At 41.2% G+C, this 9,895-nt stretch overlaps 1 long non-coding RNA gene across 8 annotated transcripts in view; it reads left to right on the top strand.

Moving 5' to 3' along the window:
* Window positions 1-9,895, top strand: part of LOC102147951 (uncharacterized) — a 105,326-nt gene that overhangs the window by 53,804 nt on the left and 41,627 nt on the right. The window lies entirely within an intron of this gene.

The raw sequence follows: 9,895 nt of genomic DNA, 5'->3' as shown, positions 1-9,895 counted from the left end.
AATATGATCTCTTCCTAAGAGCACCTTGCCACGAAAAAGGCTGAGAAGCTCTGCTCTATATGATCACCCCACGTATGTTCCAAAATCAACCACCTGTCACACTTTCTTCAGGCTCCTCCTGTCAGGTTTAAATAATCCCAGTACTTCCCTCCCCTCCTCCTACATCTTCTTTTCCAAACTCCTTATCTTCATGACAGCTGTCCTCTGAGGGGTCTCCTAATTTCTCACGTCTTTCTTAAGCTGTGATGCCCTTGCTCTGACACTCACAGCCCAAAACTGTCACCTGATCTCTGTGAAAGGGTGAGACAGCCTTCACTCTAGCGGAGTGTCCTTTCTTTTTTGGTTTTTGAGGAAGGTTAGCCCTGAGCTAACTACTGCCAATCCTCCTCATTTTTCTGAGGAAGACTGGCCCTGAGCTAACATTGTGCCCATCTTCCTCTACTTTACACGTGTGACGCCTACCACAGCATGGCACATCCGGGATCCGAACCGGCAAACTGTGGGCCACTGAGAAGCAGAACTTAATGGCTGTGCCACGAGTCCAGCCCCCGGAGTTTCCTCTCAATTATGCAGGAACAGGTACCCTGCCTGGAGGACAAAACCTGCCAGGAGGCGTCACTTCCTCCTCGCCTTGATAGGCAGCCTGAACCAAGTTTCATTTAATAAATATTTACTGCTGGAAACCAGGAGACACAAGTCCCTGTAAGTCATGTCTCTGTCCTTGAACCATTAGCTGCGGGTTTAGGGAAAAGCCCTGCACAGGTCAAGAGTGACACCACTGCACAGGAGAGGCCCTGGCACATCTGGGAACTGCCAAGCGATCTCAGGAAGAGATCAGAGAAGGGACAGACACTGGTGACAACTGCTCAAACACACTGGGCTCCTCAGGAGGGCATCCCTGCAGCTCTCCCCTCTCCAGTTTCTGATAGAACTCAACAAAGATGGTCAAAGAGCAGCTTGCCTCCTTTACAAGGGCACGTGTTGGCTAGATATCCTTAACATATACCGAGTGCCTTCAGTTAACACCTACCAGAAGTTTCAATAAAAAGGCTTTTCTTCAAATGCTGGTATGATTCCTTTTCTGAACAAGGAACAAGATTCTAAGGGTACAACTTCTTTTGTTTTTTTTTCTTTTTGTACCACTGGAAAGAAACCCCATTGATGTTTAATAGGAGAGGTCCACAGCACTTGCCCCTCCCACACTAATATCGACTATAAATAAGAAACTTACATGTCTAATTTATAAAGCACTTTACTTTCAGTGATCTCAGTGGATTTTCACAACCACCCTGGGATGCAAGTAGGACAGGTATTATTGTGCCCCTTTTATCAATGGGTAAAACTGAAGCTCAGAGTGGGTGAGTGACTTCCCCAGATCATTCAGCAAGTGAGTAGCAGAACCCTGACTACTAAATCCCCTACACCCTTGATGTGTCTATTTTCAACAGTATTAGTAAGTGGCTTCTTGAAATAAAAAGAATGCCCGAGTCCTAAAATTAAAGCAGTTGTGTGGCTAAGAATGTTCACTGTCTCCATTAAATGCTGGTAAATTTGGGGCCATTCCAGTAGCATAGTGGTTGGGTTCACATGCTCTGCTTTGGTGGCCCGAGGTTCTTGAGTTCAGATCCCAGGCACAGACCTATGCACTGCTCATCAAGCCACGCTGTGGCAGCGTCTCACATGCAAAAAATAGAGGAAGATTGCTGCCAAGACCGGCTAGGCAGCAAGCCAAGGGAGCGGATGGAATTAATAGACAGAACACAATCTATATATTCAATGGGACAGGGGACCATCAGCCTCAAGGACTGAGGTGAGGTCCCTCTGATCATCACGTATTTATTTGCGGGTAAAGAATCACAAGCATGTACAACAGCAGGAATTCATGCCTGCAGGGACACGCAAGCCAAAGCCCAACGGTTATATTCTTCATCCCCCTGAAGCACACCAGCCCTATCCGAGGTCATTCCCTTGGGGAGTATCTTAAGAACAATCAGCAAGGTATGCAGGCTGCGTTCCATTCCTGCAAGGGCCTGGTGTTCCTAAGCCCCTTGCCTTCATGCTCGATAACATACTCCCCTCTGGCCTGGGATTCCAAAGCACAAGCAATCTGGTATAATAATTATGAGAGTCAGCAGAACACATATCTGCCAGCCACCCATTTGGAACTTATTTTTCCTAGGCTTAAAGCCTAGCAAGGATGCTGCTATGATCCCCTGCAGCAGAAGATCACCACAGATCTTAGCTCAGGGTGTCTTCTTCACCAAAAACAAATGAAAAAGATATTTTTGTTATCCTGTCACCTCTTGGGTATATTTTCCTTTTCCCTCTCAGCACCAGTGTCTTTATAGCTTTTCTCTATGCCCTCTTAAAACCTGCTTTCAAGAACTATATTACACATGACTTTCAGTAAGGTATAAATGAATAATAACATTTAAAATGTCACCCCTCCAGGAATAAACCTCACACATTTTACATATCTCTCACCCTAAGCCCTATAACAAAGCCCTCGCCAGAACGTTTCAGGTAGCCATGCAGAGGTGGCAGAGATGGCTTTTGGTAGAGTGAGATCTTCTCCCCACAGCCCCATGACATCTTCCCAATGGACCGACGTGACCACAGAAGTCTGGTCCTGGATTTCAGACGGCACTTGCTTCTGTCTCCCAGGATTGTGTTTGCCACAAGCTCTAGTAGAATAACGTGCTGCCATTGGAGGAGACTCAATAGGGCTAAGTCATTAGTTTGGGATTCTCATACATTCTCAATTTTCTAGGGACAGTCCTCTCACATCCTGACCACTGTCCCTGGCATGAGCCACATGGAGGCAGCTGTTTTCAGGATACCAAAAAGCATGAAGATGAATAGATTCTGGGGCAAAATCCTTTAAAACTGCATTTAAAACAATAGCTGTACCATGTCCTTCATTCATTCACACAAAAAACATTCACTGAACTCTCCTATGTAGTATTTCTAGTAGAAATATCAACAAAATAAGGCAGTGCCTCTGCCCTCGGGCAGGTCACAGTTCAGTAAGTGAGATCTGTAAACAACTATGATAAAGTGATAGAAACTGTAAAAGAAGTAGGAATAAGAACACAGTGAAAACACAGGTAAAGGAGCAGTTAATTCTCCTGCTCAGATGGAGAGAAGAGAGGAGTCAGGGAAAACTTCAGAGCTGGTGCCAAGTGAGATGGCCTTTGAGGTCACTGTCCGCTTATCCTCTTCCCCTTCCTCCTTCTCCTTCCCCTCTTCTTCCTTTAGACTTTACTTTTTAGAGCAGTTTTAGGTTCACAGCAAAATTAAGCAGAAAATAGAGTTCCTCTATGGCTCCCCAGACACAAACACACAACCTCTCCCACTATCAACATCCAGCACCAGAGTGGGACATTTGTTGCAACTGATGAACCTACGCTGACACATCATTACCACTGAAAATCCGTAGTTTACATTAGCGTTCACTCTTGGTGTTGTACATTCCACGGGTTTGGCAAATGTATAATGCCATGTATCTGTCATTGTAGCATCATACAGAGTAGTTTCAGTGCCCTAAAAATGCTCCGTGCTCCACCTCTTCATCCCATTCTCCCCACTAACGACTGGCAACCACTGATCTTTTTTACCATCTCCAGAGTTTTGCCTTTCCCAGAATGTCACTCACATAGTTGGAGTCAGACAGTGTGCAGCTTTTTCAGATTGGCTTCTTTCACTTAGTGATATGCATTTAAGTTTCCTCCATGTTCTTTCAAGCCCTAATAGCTCATTTCTCTTTAACAGTGAATAATAATAACTGTGGATGTACCACAGTTGCTTTATCCATTTACCTTGGACATCTTATTTGTTTCTCAGTTTTAGCAACTATAAATAAAGCTCCTATAAATTTTCTTTTTTTAAAAAAATGCTTTATTGAGACACAATGTACATACCATAAAATTCACCCATTAAAAGTGTACAATTCAATAGATTTTACTGTATGCCCAATGTTGTGCATCTATCACCATAATAAATTTTAGAACATTTTCATCCTTCTAAAAAGAAACTCTGTTCCCCTCAGCCTTCTCCCTTCAATCTTCTCATTCCCCAGCCCTAGGTTAGAACTAATCTACTTTCTCTATAGATTTGTCAATTCCAGACATTTTATCTAAATGGAATCATACAATATGTGGCCTTTTGTATCTGCCTTCTTTCACTTAGCATAATGTTTTCAACGTTTGTTCATGTTGTAGCATGTCTCAGTACTTAATTTCTTTTTATGGGAGATAATATTCCATTTGACAGATATACCACATTTTGTTTATACATTGATCAGTTGATGAACATTTGCGTTGTTGCCACGTTTTGGCTATTATGAATAAAGCTTCTGTGAACATTTGAGTACATGTTTTGGTGTGATGTATGTTCTTGTTTCTTGCTTATTCATTTTTGCAATAACTTAAAGTCGTTCTTCATCTAAGCTTCTTGCTTTCAAAGGTTTTGGTAGTATAACCATGTTAGACTCCCTATGAAATGAGATCTTTGGGGTCTAAATGCAGTTTTTATCAAATGTCTGGAGGCATCAATTTGCCCTCCTACCAACACTCTCAAAATTAGCCCTTGAATCAGCAGGAATGATCACCATGCATAATGCTTAACATTTAAAAATAATGCACACTTTATATTCTCAAGATTCTATTGTTGAGTTCTAGAAAGTCAGAAAAGGTTGTGGGAAGAGGAAGTGCAATCCAGCCAGAAGGAACGTGAGCAAACTTGTAACATATATGAAAGTACATGTCTGGTCACGCTAAAGCACAGGGTATGTGCCTGAGGATAAGAGTAGCAAAAATTTAGCCTGAAAAAGTGAAAGACTCAATTGCAAAGGACTTTGAATGACAGTTTAAGCAGCTTGAACTTGTGCTGGGGCAGTGAGAAGCTAAAGTTTTCATAACTAGAAGAATGGCATACCCAGATCTGTGTTTTGGAAAGATGACTGGCAAAAGAGAAGCTGGCTGAGAGTTCATGGGAAATATGCACATTAATCACTGTATCTCATAGGACTCTTTCTCTTGCAGATGACAGGAAACCAGATGAATTCTGGCTTAAGCAAAATTTCTAATTCATTGGCTTATATTTCTCCACAGCACAGGAATAGACTCAGCTTCTGACTCTCCATCCCTTGGTTCTGATCTCTTCACTCCTTCTCAAACCACTTTTCTTGTGGTCCCAAGATGGCATCCAGCCAAGAAAAACAAAGAATCATTGTCCCAGTGTTCCAAATTAGAGTCCCAACATTCAAGTGAATGGGACCAGCTCAGGTCATAAGAACACCCTGAAATAATTACCAGTAACCAAAGCACACTAGTGGCCTAGTCTAAGTCAGTTCTACTTAAAGTGTGGTCCATGGACCAGTACCTGTTCCCACATTTTTGTTCTCAGCTGCAACAAGATAAGTATAGAAAATAAGGATGGTTAGAAATTTGTATTGCAATTTGACAAGAGTAATTAAATCTAATAATAAAAAACATTGAGGCTTATATTTTATGTCTTTATTTTGTGTGTCATTCTTCCAGTGCTTCATTTGTATTGTATTTTTCACAAGTATCAGTCCACAGTGTGTGGGGATGTGGGAGAGAAAGCAAACTGGGCCTTCACCACAGACAGTTTGAGGAACTGTGGTCTAATGTCCATGCTCCGCTGTGAAGCCTGGGGGCAAGTCAGCATTCTGGAAGCACACAGGGAGACTTCGGGGAGATCCTTCCCTCTCGCCATGAGAGGGGGCAAAAACAAATGTCCACTAAAATCATGGAACCTAATCTGGACAGAGGAGGGGCACTCCCAGACTCACTTTAGCGCTCCTATTTTCTCATGCTTTCTTCCATGATGACCTCCCCTTATTCAGAGTCCCTGGTAAGAATGCACCCTGCATAAGCTTTGGATAGGGCCATTTTAATAGACTAAACATTACATGGGCGTTCACCTACCATCCCCACTGGAACTTCTATTACTAGAATCAAAGCACTCGAATGGCTCTTCTAAGCCATTAAGAAAAAAACAACTTTGAGCTACACTAATGCACGGTAATTGCTAAACTGAATCCTTTGCCATGCTCTTGACATTGAGGTATGGAAACCCTGGAGCCCTAGAAGAGTCTGAAGGAAAAAATGTCTAAGACAGATTCCAGGAATCTAAGATTCTCATTGAAAATGCATTTTAGAGAACTGTTTTTGGTTAACTTGCTAGGACGGTTGTATGGCAGGAAAACGTGTGCAGGAATTTGGCAAATTGCGGCTTTCATTTCTCTTGTAAAATAAAATGGAAACAATAAAAACAATTGGAAATAAAAGACGTAATCTGAGAGAGTGCTTTGATTCTTTTTCTAGTTAAATCTCTGCAATTGAAGCTTTGCTGGAGAGCAGCCTGTGTTTTTAATCTCACTGTCCACAGAGGGCTAATACAGGCACAGGATCTGAGAGTCTGCCACACTAGGAGCTGGAATGACCTTGGGGAACCTTCCAGTCTGGCTTTCTCATTTTACAAATTGGAAGCTGAGGCAGGGCAGGTTTATTTCTTTTTTCTTTAATCCTTTCATATCTGTGTGTGCATGTGTGTGTGTATTATCTCTCAGGAGGCTTGGGAACTTGGTGTCTGCACAGTTTTAACATAATTTGGACACCCAATATGAGGCTTGTTTCTTTCCAGGGCCCTAAATCACCTTCCAGTATGAAGGCAAGGCCTCATCAAGGGCTGAGTTTTATCCAGCACTGCCTCAAAATGTGCAATTCTTGCCTAAGTGAATTTTACAAACAACTGAGATGGTAATGCTTTTTTGTGGAAATAACCTACGCCTCCATGCCTTCTGCAATAAAATAAGCTGAATGTAACTTCGATGTTCCTTGACGACCAAAGCTTAGTTCGCCTGATAAACAATTGTGTCCTCCAGAGGAGCAGGTGTAGACAGTCTGTGACAGACATGAATGTGCGTTGACTCCAGCAGCGGCCCCAAAACCTGCCATCAGTCAAAAAAATACATCACTTATATTTTAGGAGTTTACCTCTTTTTCCTATAAACACAATGTTTATCAAATACACACACACTGTGTAAAACTGACCTGTGACAGAACTTCCTTTAGCAGGTCACACGACTGCCCTTTAAGAGTGATTGTAGTTTGGATCACTTTCATCCCCTCGGGGCGAGGGAACCACAGGGAGGAGGTGGAAGAGAACTAATGTTTGGTGGGTACTTACTTTCTATGTGCCCCAAACTTTCACTCAGTTCATTTCTTAACTATCATCTGAGGGAAGAAATATTTTTCTCATTTTACAGATGATACTGAGCCCCAGAAAGATTAAATAACTTGTCTAAAGGCACAGAGCTAAGAAGTGACAAAGTAAGGATTTGAACCGAGCTTGCTTTGTTCTCAGGCTCGCATCTTCACTCTATAGGATGCTGTCCCAGGGAGTAGTCACCGGGTCTCGATCCCTGACTCTCCTCCACTGTCATGCCGGCAGCTATCTTTTGCTGCATAACGAGCCACCCCAAATCTGAGTAGCTTAAAACAATAAACATTTTGTTTGCTTGTTCTGCAATCCAGGCTTAGCTAGGTGACTCTTCTGTTGATCTTACCAGTGGTCACTCATGTGGATTCATCCAGTTGGTAGGCCAGCAGGGGCCTGGGCTTAAATTCTTTTAGTGAGGCTTTTCTCTCAGGGCCTCTCCCTCTTATGTGGCTTCTCCTACAGCCTCTCCATGTAGCTCTAGCAGGGTAACAAAGTTTTTACAAGGCAGATCAGGGCTCCTAAGAGCACAAAAGCAGAATTTATTAAGGCTTAGACCAGAACTGAAACAGCATCACTCTGCCACTTCCCTTTGGTTAAAATGAGTTACAGTCCCAACTCAGGTTCAAAGAGAGAGGACCACACAAGGGCAAATACTGGGAGATGTGGATCACTGGGGGCCAGCAATGTGACAGTGGTCACCATAATCTTCAACTTTGGCACCACCAACTCTGAAGATTGCTGTTTCTTCTGTTCCTTACACTTTTCTTATATCAAGCTTTTCCCTCTTCTGTTTGCTTCTCTACTTTCTCCTACCATTTCTCAGCTTTTCTGCATTGTAACTGGCTTTCCTCAGCCAGCCACAAATAGAGGATTCCTCTCCTTCAGATCGGTGAACTGACCAAGCACATCGTGTCAACTCTTATTCTTCAGGTCATCAATCTTTGCAGCTCTGGTGTTCTATTGACAGAGATTCCTGTGTTTTGGTGGTTTTGTTTTGCTTTGCTTTTACTTCTAAGTTCAAACCTGGAAGTCAAGTTTAGAGGAAAATAGACCTTTACTGCATCAAGAGTCAACTTAAGTGAACACACTTAAATGCTTTGCCCTTATAAATAAAATCTAGAATCTGTGACACTAATTTTACCTACAAGAAGGCAAGATGTTCAGCTTGATGGCCAAGTCAACAGATCAATGTGTGTCATGTTTTACATGCTTTAAATTCCTTTAGCATTCATTCACCAGGGCAGAGAAGGGAGAGAGGCCTATAGGAATCAGATCATTCCTGCATTGCAATTCTAGTTCACAACAGGCTGCTGCTTACACGTGGCTAAGATGATATCACTTAAATTTCTACTGAATCACTCAACCTGTCTGGTTACTGCTTTCTGCTGTCAGGAGAGACACAAGAGTACCAAGAATTAGCCAGGACCAGGAGAACCAGGTGTGCAGATACCAACAGCATGAGGAGAGCAAAGGAAGAGAGTTAAAAAAAGAATTTATAAACACCCAAGGTGAAGACTCTTGCAGGAAGGGATCCTAGGTTTCCATTTGAAATACTAAGGAACTAAAATGAAAGTTAAAATAAAAATTGAAATGGGAATTACCCTTCAAGATTTCCAAATCCATTCACTCCCAGGGGTGGAGCCTTTGACATTTTAAAGATTTCTTTGTTTCTCTATTGCAAAGCTCAAAAGAGAGAAAACCAAATTTTAATTTTTTGCACCCACTCATTTTTTAACATTAAAACTCATTTACTTAATTCAATTTAGCTAATCTTAGTCAACTTGACCAGCATAAAACTCCTTTCAGAATTTCTCCTTCACAAACTTATACAACTTTCTTTTACCTTCAGAATTTGTCCCATGCTTTCTTTTTTCCCTTCTAATACTTTAGGACAAATTTATCTTTCTTGACTCAACAAACAAAAATACTTCCATTCTTTATACCCTCCTTACCTAAAATGTACATTTTACTTTCCTTGAATACAGAGCTGTTTTCCTTATTAATTTTAGTAGCTTTAATTACATGTATTAATTAGAACTTTTAACGCTTAACAGACCCTAGTAAACACTAAAAAGGTAAGCAATTACAAACTGTCTTTTATATCAGCATTCTAAACACTATTCATAATTTCCTGAAACAAGCCATTTCACAATAAAACACAATGCATGCTTTCTAATAGACCCAAATGCTTTTAGCCTCTTTGCAATAAGAAGCCAAAAGTAGATAAGCGTACATTTAGTAATTAATGTCTAACATCTTATTTGGATATGATCTAGATACTCAATGAATTTTATCATTTAAATTAACATAGCAAAACTTTGAAGTTTCAAGTTACCAAAAAGATTTTGGAAGCTGTTTTAGATACACATGCCATAAACTGTAATTATTGCTAAAAGTTTATCTATAAGCTCTTATTTCATTTATATCTAAATCATTTCTTCCCAATAATGATGTTTAGATTACCCACAAAAACTTCATGAGACATTAAGCAAAATTAGCTATCATTCTAAGTTATTATGCTGACAAATTTGTAACAGGGATAACGTGAGCTTTTTTTTTCTTCCTTCTTCTTTTTAAACTAATAAACCCAGGCTTCATGTCTGCATCATATCCAGTGCTAACTCTGGAGGACATGTCCGTTTTAATC

This window comes from Equus caballus, chromosome 23 (assembly GCF_041296265.1).
Source record: "Equus caballus isolate H_3958 breed thoroughbred chromosome 23, TB-T2T, whole genome shotgun sequence".
In the NCBI taxonomy this organism is placed as follows: Eukaryota; Metazoa; Chordata; class Mammalia; order Perissodactyla; family Equidae; genus Equus; species Equus caballus.
The sequence above is the reverse complement of the archived record's forward strand: the minus strand, read 5'-3'. Positions and strand labels throughout refer to the sequence as shown.